Source organism: Callorhinus ursinus, unplaced genomic scaffold (genome assembly GCF_003265705.2).
Source record: "Callorhinus ursinus isolate GAN/ISIS: 27379988/994484 unplaced genomic scaffold, GSC_fseal_2.0 scaffold30, whole genome shotgun sequence".
NCBI lineage: Eukaryota > Metazoa > Chordata > Mammalia > Carnivora > Otariidae > Callorhinus > Callorhinus ursinus.
In genome coordinates, this window is record NW_027397092.1 from 15,088,790 (window position 1) to 15,105,350 (window position 16,561).

General features: G+C 37.1%; 1 pseudogene; it reads left to right on the forward strand.

The window, feature by feature from the left end:
* The first annotated feature begins 645 nt into the window (after nt 1-645).
* Nucleotides 646-16,140, forward strand: LOC112815043 (tRNA methyltransferase 10 homolog C-like; annotated as a pseudogene).
* Nucleotides 16,141-16,561: the final 421 nt, after the last annotated feature.

Below are 16,561 nucleotides of genomic sequence, written 5' to 3' on the forward strand. Positions count from 1 at the left end.
TAATGAATATTACTCATCTAATGGGTGGGGAGTCATAGAGAAGTGGATTTATGGTAAATATAAAATACATTGGTTTAATATTTTCAAAAGTATTACCCTTTTAAATGTTACTTTGAACAGTGTGCCTTAAAATAGACTTTTATTTACATATCCATTGATGAATAACCCAAATCAGACTATGTAAGGCTGATGATACTTAACTTTATAGGGTTATACAGAATATAAATTTTCTGTATAAGAGATGCAAAATTATATTCCTTTCTGCTTATCTTAGTTTTATTACTGCTGAAAGTGTAATATACAAATGCATTCAAGTTCAACCTTGAAAAATTAAAAGAACATCATTTTTTATGAGCCCTACCTTCACCCACAATTATAACGGTGACTCTCTAGTTTCGGTCAAACAAGAGGTTTAGTCAATACATAAGAGGGCACAAATTCTAAAATTTCCATCCTCAGTAATACGTATATCTGCATCAGTACTTTCATGTTCATCTACCCCAGAAATGGATGTTGTTTATTCCAGATTTGCAAATATTTATGCATTCCACTATTTATTTCAGCCTGACTCACTGCTTCTGGAATGAGAAATGAGGAAGTCAGAATTGGTCTGCTTCACAGTTGCTTTGTGGATGGAGTCAGGTAATGTATGAGAAGGGTTATGGCCCAGTGGATGCCTGTAGTCTGGTGAGGCAAATAAATATTTGACAAGGAACTCACATTTTCTGAGCACCTCCTATCTGCTAAATGCTTTCAGAGAAGAGAGAGAAAGATTTTGCATATCCTTAAAGACCAACTATCCTTTTATCCTGGAGGCTCAAAATGTAAATGGAATGGAAGGAGAGAGCTATCATTTATTACTTGAGAATCTACTCTCCAGGTGCTGTGCATAACTTCTATTATTTAATCCTCAAAGCAATCCCACAACAATCTCATTTTTCAGATGAGCAAACTGGACCCGTAAGAGTTAATAGACTTTCTCAGGACCACAGTGGTGGTACCTGGTAGACTGGGACTGGAATCCAGATCCATTTCGTTCTAAATCTCTGGCCTTTTATACTACACCAAAATGAATGTAAACATGAATTTGCCTTTTCTCATTTTGGCTTTGTTGGGATTTTTTTCCTAACAGGTCAGTGAATCAGGATGATTCTATAGTTCAAAGAAGAACTAAGATGGTTTGTTGACAGAACATGTAGAGACTACCTGAGAATAGGAACTTAATATCCCAGAATAAAGTCTTAGAGAATTGCAACTAATAACTAACTGGGAAATCTTAAAGGCTTAAAACAAGTGCAAGGATTTACTTTTCTTCTCTAGATTATTATGGCACGTCTGACAATCTTTGATATTTCACATAGCACATTATCTATTTTTTGCTCGCTAATTAGCCATACTCAGAGCTTATAATGCCTGGACCATTGCCCAGCACAAACTTGGAAGTTTTTTTGTATGGATTGGCAATGTAGAAACTATAGATATGCCTTAAATGTACTAACAGAGATGATTATTTCCACATCTCAATATTATTTTCAATTTCAGTGTCTAAATATGATTTATAATCCACTAATTCAATAAGCAGTGAGTAAATCATTAATTCATAAATGGTACATTATCTTTTTAGAGCAGAGAAATGCCACATGCCTAGGAAAGTAAGTAGGATTCGAGTCTTGTCCATGATTCTTTTATTTAGAGTTGATTTAGAGTGTATTTAGGGCTAATTTGGAAATGTAAACTTAAGAGGACTTCAAAAAAGATTTTTCCTCCTCATCATTTTCCATTTAGTTTAGAAATGATGTATTTAATCAGATAAGCTTCATGTCAGAAGATGATGGGAGCAAAAAATAGAGAAAGAAAATGAGGAGAGTAGTATGAGTAGAAATACACTTCAAAATCAATCCTACCTCACACTAAGGAAAACCACTTTATATGGAAGCAAGATTATCAGACAGACATACCTCCACTTACCCTATTCCAAGAAAGGAAAAAAAAAGGATAGAAAAACCCAAAAAATTACAAGGCCCTCAACTTTTCTTTGCCATTCAGAAAGAGTGTTTTAGAGTAGTTGATTACAGCTGCAACTTGGTAATTTTCCCCTGAGCCCCTCACTTTAGCTGACCTTAAAAGGTAATATGTTTCTCTGTGTAAATTTCTACGTCTGGGATGGCATCTGGAAGAGGAGAATTATACTTCAGGTTTATCCAGCTTTCCTGGAAAGTAACTTAGCTTTATTTACACCTGCCTTCAGAAAATAAACACTCAAGCAGCCCTGATGGCAATAAACCAGATGGAATCAATAATTTACATATCTCCAGAGGAGTCTGTCAAGAAGTAAAAGCAGAGGAAATGATTGGCTATTTTACAGAAATTGCCTTATTTTAACATATATAAGACACACATACTTTCATTGAATTTAACTGAGTCTATATTTGCCTCAGTTACATACTACTGAGGACCAGTGCACTGTTTCTTGAAAGAAGAAAGGGAGATGGAGTAATGGGGGTCAGAGTAGGGGGAGGAAAGAAAAGAAAAAAGGGGGCACCCGGATGCCTCAGTTGATGGAATGTATAACTCTTAATCTTGGGTTCATGAGTTCAAGCCCCACACTGGGTGCAGAGATTGCTTAAACAAGAAAAATCCCAAAGAAAAACTTAAGAGAATAAAAGAAATTCACTAATGCTGAGTTCTTTCCTGCCAGGAAATTTTCCAATCCCAGTGACCTGATTTTCTTTGATCTATTCACTATAAACACTCAGATAAAATAACACATTTTCCCACCCTGTAAGAATATAAATATGGCCATTTAACTTCTCCATGTCGTTCTCTAAATAATGGATTTTATTCGTAAATGTGCCTACAACTGAACTATTTAGAAAGGTAGTCATTGATGTGTTTTGATCAGTGTCAGAGAACCGTCTCCTGCTTTGCAGAAAGTACAAATCCCCATCCTTCTCCTTCAGCAGACTCACTGTTTCCTTTTTTTCTCTTTTCATTTCCTACGCTTCATCAGCTTCACTCCAAGCCCTTAAGTGATGTTTCCCTCTATCTCAGCAGGAGGAGGGACCATGTGTCCGTCCACCACCCTCTTTTTCGTATTGAATTTCTATGTGTTTCTGCTGTTATCCCTCCAGGTACAACTCATAGGTTCTTCATGTTCAGTTATCCTCTAAATTTAATTTCTGAATTTACACTATACTTACCAAGAATCAGAACACCATTCTTTGTATTTTATTTAAAGATTATTTCCTTTTCACCTACCCTTAATAAAATTCATCACATCAATAGAGAATATACTTGAAAATATAATAATAAATTACTTTTTTTCCTTTTCCTTCCTACATAGTTTTCTTAAAAGGAAACAGCTTCAAGACTGTGTTATAGCTTTAAAAACAAACAGTTGAATTTGCAGCTTGGTTTTCACATCTGTGCTTCCCTTATCCCTTCCTCACTAATTCTTACTCTTTCCTTAATGCAAACTCCATCTCTTCTTTAAGTTAACAATGTGTGATCAAGTTCTGTGGATCCATTTTAGGATGGTAGATGATGAGATAAAATGAGTTCCCACTGAGTGAATAAAGTCTCTAGAGTCATAAGCCTTTGGCCTTGATCACAAGTCATTTGAGGTATGTTGAGGTATACCATAAAATAATAGTAAATCCAAAAGAAGGCAGAAACATAAGAGAAACATAAGGGAAAGGAAACAAATTAAAAATGGCAAATAAAAAGCAAAGAGCAAGATAGTAGATTTAAATCCACTTTGAGTTGCCAATGCATACCCACTTGAATGGTTAACATTAAAAGGACTGACAATCCCAAGTGTTGGCAAAGATATGGGACAACTGAAACTCTCATACATTGCTAGCCAAAGTGCAAAATTATACTTGAAGAAGGATCATTGGAGCTACTTTGAGAAGTTTGACAGTTTGTTCAAATGTTATACGTAAACTTACCATATGACTCAGCAGTTCTACCCTTGTTGTTTACCTAAGAAAAATCAAAACATTTCCACACAAAGACTGGTACTCAAAATGTTTTAGCAGCTTTATTAATAACAGCCCCAAACTGGATATAATCCAAACGCCATCAACTGGTGAATGAATAAACATCCTTTGATATAGTCATACAATGTGGTACTACTCAGCAACTTAAAAGGGACTAAAAATTGATGCATGCAGCAACATGGGTGAATCTTGAAAATATTATGCTAAGTGAAGGAACGCATATGTAAAAACTACATACTATATGATTCCATTTATATAAACTTTTAGAAAAAAGACTAAAATCTAGTGAAAAAATGGTTGGTACTTGTTACTGGTTTGGGTGAGGGGAATGGATTGACCACAAAGGGGCACAAAGGAACTTGTTAGAATGATGGAAATATTCTGTATCATGATTATAATGGCAGTTACCATTGTATACACTTATCAAAACTTATTTCAGTGTACACTTAGTATTATTGAATTTTGCATGTAAATTATACCTCTATGAAGCTGACAAAAAAATAGTTGAGTTAGATTGTACTGATCAAAAAAGAGAATCTACTTTAAAAAGTTGGGGGGGATATATTTTGAAGAAGGAAGGAGCAGTGTTAGGGCCCGGGAGGGAGGGAGTAAGAGAGAGAGAAAATAAGGTATGAGTGAATATAGTCAGGACAGTGGAATGCTTTGCTTTGATGCAGTCACAAAATTGAGGTCATTTAAAACACAATAGGAGTTTAGTCAAGTAGTATTCAGGCCTCTCAATAAAGACTAAAATTTAGGGAGCTCCTGGGTGGCTCAGTTATTAAGCATCTGCCTTCGTCTCAGGTCATGTTCCTAGGGTCCTGGGATCAAGCCCTGCATCGGGCTCCCTGCTTGGTGGGAAACCTGCTTCTCCCTCTCCCACTCCCCCTGCTTGTGTTCCCTCTCTCACTGTGTCACTCTCTGTCAAATAAATAAATAAAATCTTAAAAAAAAAAAGACTAAAATTTAGAATGTACCACTCCTGATGAGATATATATTATAATAATGAGATGAAAATGAGAAACTAGGGGCACCTGGGTGGCTTAGTCACTTGGGCATCCGACTCTTGATTTCAGCTTAGGTCATGATCTCAGGGTCCTGAGATCAAGCCCCATATTGGGCTCCATGCTCAGCAGGGACTCTGCTTGAGATTCTCTCCCTCTGCCTCTGCCCTCACTCATGCTCACATGCACACACGTGTGCTCTCTCTCTCAAATAAATAAATAAATCTTTAAGAAAAAATGAGAAACTATTTGCAAACAATATAAATGGTAATGAGAGGCAGAATTAAATGTGGTTTGGGAAGTTTTTGTTTTGTTTTGAGATTTTTAAAAAATCTTGATTGGTCTACACAAAGCTCTATGTGTTTAATATATGTAACTTGATGAGTTTAGACATGAAACAGTCACCGCAATCAATGCCATAAACATGTCTATCACCTCCAAAAGTTTCCTCCCACCCTATGTATTAATGTATTTGATTATGATAAAATACTTGGCATAAGAGCTACCTTCTTCACAAATTTTTAAGTATATGGGGAGGAGTTTGACAGGTGTTGTAAAAAAAAAAAACCACCACCAACAACAACAACAAAGTGGTGAACCCAAAAGGGAAAGAATTTGAATCTCATAAAAAAGAGTATTACCTAAAAGCCAATCAAGAGAAACTTCTGAGGGCTCTAGCATTGTTTCAAAGTCTGTGTAAGTAATATACCATGTAATTGCCTTTCTTTTTTCTTTTCCATTCAGTGCCATCTTCCTAGAAGAGCTTTAGACTGGAGAATGGTTGAAGCTTACCATTCTAGGGCCCCAGGTAGGTTTGCCCAGAATTGGAACAACCCTTGCTGTTTGCTGTTTAGTTTCCTATCCTTTCCTTACTACCCTGGAGGACCAGTTATTGCCTACAATTGGAATAGAACAAGGTGTCTTTTTCTTGGCCATTGGCAGGTTTCTGCTTCCAGAGGCTTGATGTGATAATCCACTAATCTTCAGAATATTAAAAATGATGTATTTGTAGGAGAGTTTGAATCATTCTATCGTAATTTCAGGAGTAGCTTCATTTTTCACATTTGGAAGCTACTCAGTTGTCATGGTGAACAAGTTATTCGATTTTTTTTAGTAGATTTTATTCTCTATAGCCTTTTTAGGTTCACAGCAAGATTGAGTGGAAGGTACAGAGATTTACCATATGCCCCCTATTCCCACACATGCTCAGCCTTCCTCATTATCAACATTCCCCCTCAGAGTGGTACATATGTTACAGTTGATGAACCTACATTACACATCATTATTATCACCCAGAGTCCATCATTTACGTTAGCCCATCATTTACATTAGAGTTCACTGTTGGTGGTGTACGTTCTGTGGATTTGGACAAAACTTATAATGACATATATCCACCATAATGTTATCATAAATAGTACGTTCACTGCCTTAAAAACCCTTTGCTTCACCTATTCATCCTTCCTATCCCACTAACCCCTGAAATTCACTGATCTTTTTACCATTTCCATAATTTTACCTTTTCCAGAATGTCATATAGTTGGAAACATACAGTATGTAGTGTGTAGCCTCTTCAGATTGGCCTCTTTCACTTAGTAATATTCATTTAAGTTTCCACCATGTCTTTTTTTTTTAAGATTTTATTTATTGATTTGTCAGAGAGAAAGAGCACAAGCAGGGGGAGAGGCAGGAAAGCCCAATGTAGGGCTCGGTCTCAGGACCCTGAGGTCATGACCTGAGCCGAAGTCAGATGCTTAACCAACTAAGCCACCCAGGCACCCCTGGTTATGATTAGTTTCATAAGAGACCACCAAACTGTCTTCCACAATGGCTGTATGATTTTGTATTCTCACCAGCAATGAATGAGAGTTCCTGTTGCTTCACATCCTTGCCAGAATATGGTGTTTTAGTGTTCTGGATTTCAGCCGTTATAATAGGGGTGAGATATCACCCTATCTCATTGTTGTTTTAATTTGCATTTCTCTGATGACATATGACATATGACATTGAGCATCTTTCATATGCTTTTTTGCTACCTGCATGTCTTTTTTGGTCAGGTTTCTGTTAAGGTCTTTGGCCTATTTTTTAATCAGATTGTTCATTTGCTTTATTGTTGAGTTTTAAAATTTCTTTGTATACTTTAGATGGATTGTTTTTGAATATGCACATTTCTTTAATTGTTGACTCTCTGATGTGTAACTCTTGCTATGTGGCACTGTTGGAAATAATTTAGTAAAAAACAGATTAAGAATAAATCACTAGATTTTTCTCTCTAATGAAAATTAAAGGACTTTGGTGAATTGGTAAAAAGTGAAAAGAAAATTTGGTGAAACTTAAAGTAATATGATAATATACAAAATTCTATTTAGGGAGAGATTTTAGTCATTCTTAAACCTAACTCTCCAGGACAGTTTGACCTGAATGACCTGTAGTAATCCTATTGGCTATAGAAAATAAGCTCAGTACTCCTCAGTCAGAAAGTCCCTGTATTTATATCTACTATGAATGGTACAAATTAGATCTTCAGTAAATGTTATAGCAATAAGTGTTTTTCCTTATGCTGTGGTTATATATAAATTTGGTGAACTGGTGATTGTTTTGAAAAAGAAATTAACTTATTTTTAAAAAACTATTTCTAAAAGGAAAAGCCAAAGTTTTCTAAAGTAGACACATCTAGTAGGTATTTCTTATCTATATTGTTAATCATAAGTCAGTGACTTTATCTGATCTTTGTTAAATTTGCTAGACAGAGTTGTGACTTTGCTGCACAACAAAGACATCAGACTTATGTTAGTGTTTGAGAGAGTACAGATCTTCTCATGGAACTTAAGCAAGGGGGTGACTGCCTGATATGCCTGCTACTATGAACTTTATGATAATGATTTCACTCCTTCCCTCTTCCCTCTGCCCACAAGTAGCACAATACAACAGTGATTGCCTCTGGGCAACACCGAAGAGGTTCACTCCAGAAAGTCTCACTCGCTCACTTCCATTGTACAACTTCTTGAGTGTTCAGGGTAGGCAGAAACAAGGGAGTTGTCTAACACAGAGGAGAAAAATGATTGCTTCTGTTTGATTATAAGCTGAAGGTTCCAGAGTTCTTGCATGTTCGCTGTACAGCCTCAGACTGGCTGGCGGTAGTGTGGCTTTCCTGGATGTTGTTTTAGGCCTTCAGAATGAAGGCTACAGATCTTCTCAGTCACCCGAACCCTCTGCTTTCTAGTCCTGTGCATAGTATGTCTAGTCCTTTTATTCTCTTCCTTGAAAAGCTTAAAACTATAGGAGGTTCCTTCATACTTTGAAATCTTCAACCTACTTTATAACTTCAAGCCAGTGGCAGTCTGATCTATGTACTAAAAGCTAAAACAAACAAACAAAATAAATAAGCACGTGTCTTGAGAGCCTTTGGTATCCCTCTCAGCTAATCATTGCCCTGGCTCTGCCATCTGAAACCTATGTTCCATCACACCAATTGCTTTACCCTTCAGATGTAATTTTATAGTTGTATCAGGTAAACACTATAATTCATTTTCTCTTTATGTGTATATTGTTTATCTTCAGTGTTCCGGGTTTGCAACTGTATACAAGTATTTCAAGGACCGTATAAACTAATGAAGGAAGGCAGAAAAGAACATAGGTGTAATAGGGTAAAAATTAATAATATATGAATGTTACCAGCCTTTGTCTTTTCCCTGATGGCTAAAGAGTACTCTGGCTTTAATGCTTCATTCTCAGTTTCTTCCTCTGAATATTTCCTCCCACCCTCAGAAAAAACCTGTAATATTGCAAAAGTGATTATTTTGAGCTTCTGTAATAAAGAAGCCAGAGAATAGAGCACAAGGAAGAAGATAGAGAAACCCTAGAGATCAGGGTTGAAGCAGGGCATCTGGAGGGAACTGCCAGTAAGAAAGTAGATAGAAATGAATGACACTTAAAATAAGAGAATTATGGGAGAAATTGTGGGCTGATAATAGGCATGCCTTCTATCTTGCCTGAGGCTCCACTAAAAGAGAAGTTAGAAGTAAAAGAAAGAGTAAACTCAATAGTACAGTGAAGAGAAATGGAAGGGAATGTTCCAGACACTGAGGGATTTCAACAAAGTTCTGGGAGATGGAAAGTGCACAGAGATTGCTGTGGACTGATAAAAATTAGTGGTGGAATCATAGCCCGGAGTACACTCTGAAGAGCTGGAAGGAACAGGAGTCAATGTACAAGCTGGAACCTGGGCAGCTTCTGGGGTGAGAAGCAGTGGAAGCGCAAGAGGCAAAGGTGAGGCGCAGGGTTAACACGATGTGTGTTTGTGTGGGATAAATTCGAATGTCTTTGCCCGGTTCCTCCCCAGTCTCCACATGCAGAGTGACTGGAACACAGTGCTTACCCTAAAGCAAAAAAAGGAGAGAATTGTGCTCTAAAGAAGTGGAAGGAACTGTCTGTAGAGAGCTTAGGCTTCTAGGACCAGAATAAAGACCTCTTCCTTCAGGCTTTTGAAGGGCCTGCCCTCTGACAGCTAAAACTCTAAATCCAACCTTCTAGTGGACACTTCATGCTTTGAACTTGTTATAATTCTCATAGGGAAAGAGCAATGGAGAATAAAAAATACCTTAGTAAGCAGCAGAAGAAACCTTTTCTAGCTATTCTTGGGCTTGTAGTCACTCGTTCTTAAATAAAAATATACACCCAAGGTCATTAACAAAAGAGGTTTTAAACTCTCTGAGTTTAAAACCTCACCATGGGAGAAACAAGAATGCTTTAGTGAACAGAGAGAAAATAACTTTTTAAAACACTCTAGATCTGGGAAGAACCAAGGTGAAAAAAAAAAAAAGAAAAAGAAAGGAAGAGATAAAATCAAAGAGAAAGAAGATTTTTTTTTAAAGATTTTATTTATTTATTTGACAGAGCGAGACACAGCGAGAGAGGGAACACAAGCAGGGGGAGTGGGAGAGGGAGAAGCAGTCCTCGCGCCGAGCAGGGAGCCCAGCGTGGGGCTCGATCCCAAGACCCTGGGATCACGACCCGAGCCGAAGGCAGACGCCTAACGACTAAGCCACCCAGGCGCCCCAAGAAAGAAGATCTTAGAAATTAAAATTACTGAAATAAGAGCTGGAAGACAAAGTTAAGACAATTTCTAAAGTTGTAGAATGAAATGAATACAAACCTCTACAGTGATATGTGAGTTTACCATGTTGAAAAGTTTGAAAATCCTCATGGGGGACTGAGTGAAATGGAAATTAGTTTTTACCTCATGATTAATAAATATCCACATTCTTTTAAGATGGAACCATTTTTGCCATACTTTTCAAATCAAGCACCTTTGCCACAAGCATTTTCACCACATGACTAATGGGCCATAAGGCAATTTTGTCATAAAAAATAACCGGTTGACTGTTCATTTTCATTTCTACATTGATATGGTACTCCCATTCTTTATATTATATAAATCTTAGCCCTCATAATGGTTCATATAGTGGCACACAGTTTTGATTCCATATTTCCCATACAGCTTTGGAACCTCTATCAAAGAGACATGTGACAACATGCCAAAAACAAACAACCGTGTTAAAGGCTTTCAGAAAGCAATATAAAGCTCACAAATATGCATCCTAGTATTTGGAAATACCTCTCTTAATAAAGGAAAAAATTTTGGTGGAAAAAGAAAAAGTACGATGCCAAATGAGACAAATCAACAAGCAAAAAACTGTATAATACTATTAATGAAAGACTTCACTGAAGACAAGTACTTGGATAAAAGCTGCAAGATAAAATCAGTTATTTGAGCAGTGTTGACCAACCTACACACCTTTTAAATGTATTTGAATATTTTATATATAGCAATAAAGTCTTTTTAATTTTGTTATCAAGTTTCTTATTTCATTATATCCTTCTTTTACTTTTCATGATTTTCTCTTGTACAGAAAAACCACCTTATGACCCTTTAGTTATACAGCAAAAATATATGTGGCAAAAATCCTTGTGGCAAAGATACTTATGGCAAAAACTACCTAGAACCCTATTTTTGGATTCTAAGAGAAGGCTCACACTTCACTTTCTCTGATTAGTGGAAAGATGTTGCCCAGTTCCATAGGGCATATACCCTGGCAATGTGGCTATTGCTTTTGGACTTCAAATAAAGTCAGCCTTGAAATATTTTTGAAATATATACTTCATACTATCAGAAGCGTGTTAAGCTGCATATAACTGGAAACCTAACCAATGATGTCTTCAACAAACAGGGGTTTGTTTTGTTCCCCAAGCAAGAAGTCAAGTGTGGATAGTCAAAGATATTGGTTCAACAGCTTAAAGATATGACCAAAACCCCCAGGGTCTTGTTATCCTTCCATTCTTCAATCCTCAGCTGTTTCCTTTAGTTCTTACCCTTGTCATCTCATGGAAATACCCTCACATCAGTATCCTAACAAAGAAGACAGCTCCTTTTCTTCTCAGAAAGGAAGCTCTTCCTCAAACTCTCTCTTGAATGTCATTAGTCAGAAATGGACTGAATCCATTTCTTGTGCTGAGTCCAAAGCAATTACTAGCAAATCAAATGAAACCTCCATGACTTACGTAGACCAGTTATGATTCATCCTCATGAACTGTGGGTGGGGACTCCTTCTGCTCAGACTACTTTTTAGCTAGAGGTCTGTTTATAGGGAAGAAGAGTGGTCCATTGAGGAGCCACCAAACTCTGCCACAGGTATATCCTACAAAATGTTTAATTCTTGGACTGGATATAGAGGGATAATAAGTTAAGTCACACAAGATAGGAAGTTAGGAAAGGCAACAAAATAACCCAAAATATAAAGAATTCCTACGTAGGGATGTTGTAATAAACTTTGTGTTTAAATTTTGCTGACTTACATGTATTTGTAGAGTAAAATTCCTATTTAGGCTAGTTTATTGTGTTCATGCCTTCCTGGCTGAGAGTTCCATATGGCTGATGAATTAATATCAAGGAAGGAGACTAGACAAAAGGCAAAATCTCCAATCCCAAGTTCTTTACCTTTCTATTCACCTCTGAACTCCTGGGTAGAATTGATGAAGTTCCATGGGGGCATCTCCTGTTTAATGTATCTACAGCATTTTTTTTTTCACTTCTTCCTCAAAGGAATTCAGAGAGGATGTTATCTTATTAGTTTCACCAACAAGACCATAACTGAGAAATCACAGAGTTTCCTATCGTGCCTCTTGCTTCTCCTCTAAGACAGGTATTTATGCTAGACAGACATGTGGGGTGGATCTAATGACAATAGGCACACCCATTTCTTTCTTTTTTTTATTATTTTTTTTATTTTTGATGTAGTGTTCCATGATTCATTGTTTGCGTATAACACCCAGTGCTCCACGCAGAACGTGCCCTCCTTAATACCCATCACCAGGCTAACCCATCCCCCCCACCCCACTCCCCTCTAGAACCCTCAGTTTTTTCTCAGAGTCCATAGTCTCTCATGATTCATCTCCCCCTCCAATTTCCCCCCCTTCATTTTTCCCTTCCTGCTATCTTCTTTTTTTTTTTTAACATATAATGTATTGTTTGTTTCAGAGGTACAGGTCTGTGATTCAACAGCCTTACACAATTCACAGCACTCCCCATAGCACATATGTCTATCACCCAGCCACCCCATCCCTCCCACCCCCGACCACTCCAGCAACCCTCAGTTTGTTTCCTGAGATTAAGAATTCCTCATATCAGTGAGATCATAGGATACATGTCTTTCTCTGATTGACTTATTTCGCTTAGCATCATACCCTCTAGTTCCATCCACATTCATTGCAAATGGCAAGATTTCATTCCTTTTGATGGCTGCATAATATTCCATTGTATATATATACACCACATCTTCTTTACCCATTCATCTGTTGATGGACATCTTGGCTCTTTGCATAGTTTGGCTATTATGGACATTGCTGCTATAAACATTGGGGTGCATGTACCCCTTCAGATCCCTACATTTGTATCTTTGGGGTAAATACCCAGTAGTGCAATTGCTGGGTCGTAGGGTAGCTCTATTTTCAACTTTTTGAGGAACCTCCATACTGTTTTCCAGAGTGGCTGCACCAGCTGGCATTCCCACCAACAGTGGAGGAGGGTTCCCCTTTCTCCGCATCCTCGCCAACATCTGTTGTTTCCTGACTTACTAATTTTAGCCATTCTGACCAGTGTGAGGTGGTATCTCATGGAGGTTTTTGATTTGGATCTCCCTGATGCCAAGGGACATTGAGCACTTTTTCATGTGTCTGTTGCCCATTTGGATGTCTTCTTTGGAAAAATGTCTGTTCATGTCTTCTGCTCATTTCTTGATTGGATTATTTGTTCTTTGGGTGTTGAGTTTGAGAAGTTTTTTATAGATTTTGGATACTAGCCCTTTATCTGATATGTCATTTGTAAATATCTTCTCCCATTCTGTCAGTTGTCTTCTGGTTTTGTTGACTGTTTCCTTCACTGTGCAAAAGCTTTTTATCTTGATGAAGTCCCAATAGTTCATTTTTGCCCTTGCTTCCCTTGCCTTTTGGGATGTTTCTAGGAAGCAGTTGCTATGGCTGAGGTCAAAGAGGTTGCTGCCTGTGTTCTTCTCTAGGATTTTGATGGACTCCTGTCTCACATTTAGGTCTTTCATCCATTTTGAGTCTATTTTTGGGCATACCCATTTCTTAAAACACCCTAACAGACTTCAAAAACTAAACTGAAGTCTGATTAGTTGTAATGGAGTGCCACTTTTCTTCTTTAAAGTGGTGTGAATAATCACAGGTGCTGCCACCACTACTGATTATGAAATAGAATGGCATCTCTAAATAGTCCTTACTTTGGAGGAGAAAATAGTCTTAGATTTAGTTGACTCTGTACTCTTTATGTCTGTCTCCTCTTCATGTTGACATTTACCAGTCTATAGGAAGCCACAATTTTGTACTATGGTCATAATTCCTTTGGACATAAGCTAAGTTTATAAGCAAAGAATATACAGGAGATCTCTGAGGATTTTAAAAGCACTTTCTTTTATATTTTCACCTGTTATGAAGTACTGTGACTGGCATTACAGAAAGTGAGGGGGGGAAAAAGGCTGCCACAGAAACTATACCAACACCGTAAATTGGTGGGAAGAAATATTGGTGTTTAAGTGACTAATAAATGTTAAATTATGGGACTCATGTTTAATGTACATAACCATGTCACCAGTTTCTTAATTTACATGATGAGTAGGAAGACATGATTTTAGTGATATAGTACTGGTGTCTGGGGTAAAAGGGCAAGGAGCTGGGCAAGGTGAGTGATTCTCAAACTTGAGTGTGCATTATCAGTAACATTTACACGACTTGTTTAAACACAGATTGAGGGGCCCACCCCAGATTTAGGACCAGTAAATCTGACCTGGGGCCTGAAAATTTGCATTTTGACAAGTTTGCTGATGATACTAATGGTTCTGGCTTAGGGTCCACAGTTTAAGAACCACTCCTTACAGTAAAGAGTGCATGATTGCATGACAACAAACCAAAAGGTAGCCCAGATTTGAAGTTTGTTCTTGCCCTGTTCATTCATATGTCTATTTATTGTGAGCTTCTTCTGGCCAGAACCAATGTATTACTCTCTGTTCTTCACCAGGGTCTCGTAGAGTGCCTGGCACATAATAGACGGTACATATTTACTGGGTAACCCACCCTCCATTGGCCCCCTCTGATATCTCCACTGATGCCTGATCCAAATTCTCAAAACATTTCTATCTAAGACAATTCCACCAACACAAAATTCCTCAAGTTTCAATTCAAAAGAATGACTCAAAGAGATCTTGTCTTTGGTTCCATGGGATCACTTTATGCTTTCTTCAATTTGAGGACAAATGATCATTGTTGTGGTTGAAGAAAAACAAAATACAACTATTAAGACATTGTAGTGAGTACAGATAAAAATAATAATCTTAGCTCCAAAAAGCAATGGCACTTGAATATTCAAGCTATTTTATAAGGTGTAATGAAAAGTAATAATTTAACCTCCCAAATTTCAAGCAACTTCACTTTAGTATTTTTATTCATTTATTCAACTGGCATTTATTACTCTTTCTAGGTGAGTTATTAGTCCTTTATCCCTCTTTGGTACCTGATAATACCTCTATTATAGCACTAGTCACACTTTACTGAAAAAAAATGTCATGTCTATTTTCCTCAGTAGTCATATATTCCCCTTAAATATATATCCCTATGGATTACACTTGGTATTAGAAATATAAAAAAACGAGCATCATAGAGTCATTGCCTTAAAAAAACTTTCCATTTGAGAAGACGAGACAAGAACATACATTAGTAAACATTGCCATGGGCTGGAAAGGTGCTCAGGCCATGCAGTTTGGACAACCTTTGGTTTTTGACATGGATTATGATAATTACATGAAACCAAAAGAACTCCAGAATACTGTTTCCCAACTTTTATAAAGTGAAGGATGGAACAGAAGAGATGTTGATCCTTTCCATCTTTATTTCTGCAACCTTAAAATAGATGGTGCTTATCATAAAGAGTTAGTTAAACGTTACGGAGAAAAATGGGACAAATTGATTTTAAAACAGCAACAGAAAAGTCTCATGTAGATTTACTCCCAAAGGATAGTATTATATATTTAACTGCAGATTCTCCCAATGTTATGACTACTTTCAAGCATGATAAAATTTATATAGTGGGATCTTTCATTGATAAGGCTATGCAGACAGGCACATCCCTAGCCAAGGCAAAACGGCTGAAGCTGGCAATAGAATGCCTTCCATTAGGTAGATATTTACAGTGGGACACTGGTACCAAAAATCTTACCTTAGATCAAATGATGTGTATTTTTTTATGTCTGAAAAACACTGGTAGTTGGGAAGAAGCTCTGAAGTTTGTCCTAGGAGAAAGCATACTGGTTATCTGGAGATTCCTCAGCATTCTCAAGAGTTTGTCAACAGATTGAAGAAGTCAAAGACCTTTAATTCATTTCCAAAAGGCTCTCTAAATAGACACACACAAAAAGGTGGCTTAAATGAGAAAATTTGATAACTTAAAAAATAAATGGTCACAATATATGTAAATCAAACCATGATGCTGAATGCCTAAGCTTATACTGTAATGAATGTCAGTTATTTCTCAATAAAACTGGAAGAAAAAATGGAGTGGGGGGGAAAAACCCCACAAACAATTGTAATAGTTTATGTATATTTTTTTCGCTAGAAATTTCAAACTGTTGGGGGAAAAAAGATCCTATTCATCTTGAGAGCAAGGACAGAGTATCTCATGCAGTCTTGTAAAATGTCCTATTCATAATAAATGCCCAATGAGTCATAGTTGAATTTAATGATATAATTTGACAGGCATACAGAAGGCTTCCAAGGGCAGGAACTGTATCATATCTATGTACATCCTTTGCATCATGAACAATGCCTTACATATAGTTAGGAAGCTGGTATACCTGGAAGTTCTCAGGTGCATTAACTTATTCAACTCCAAAGTGTTTTAGCTCTACAAATGATTTACAACTCTAAGAAAAAGAAATTCTTGCCTAATAATCTTAGAATCTAAAGTCTTGCACTGAGGTCTGGAAACTGCAC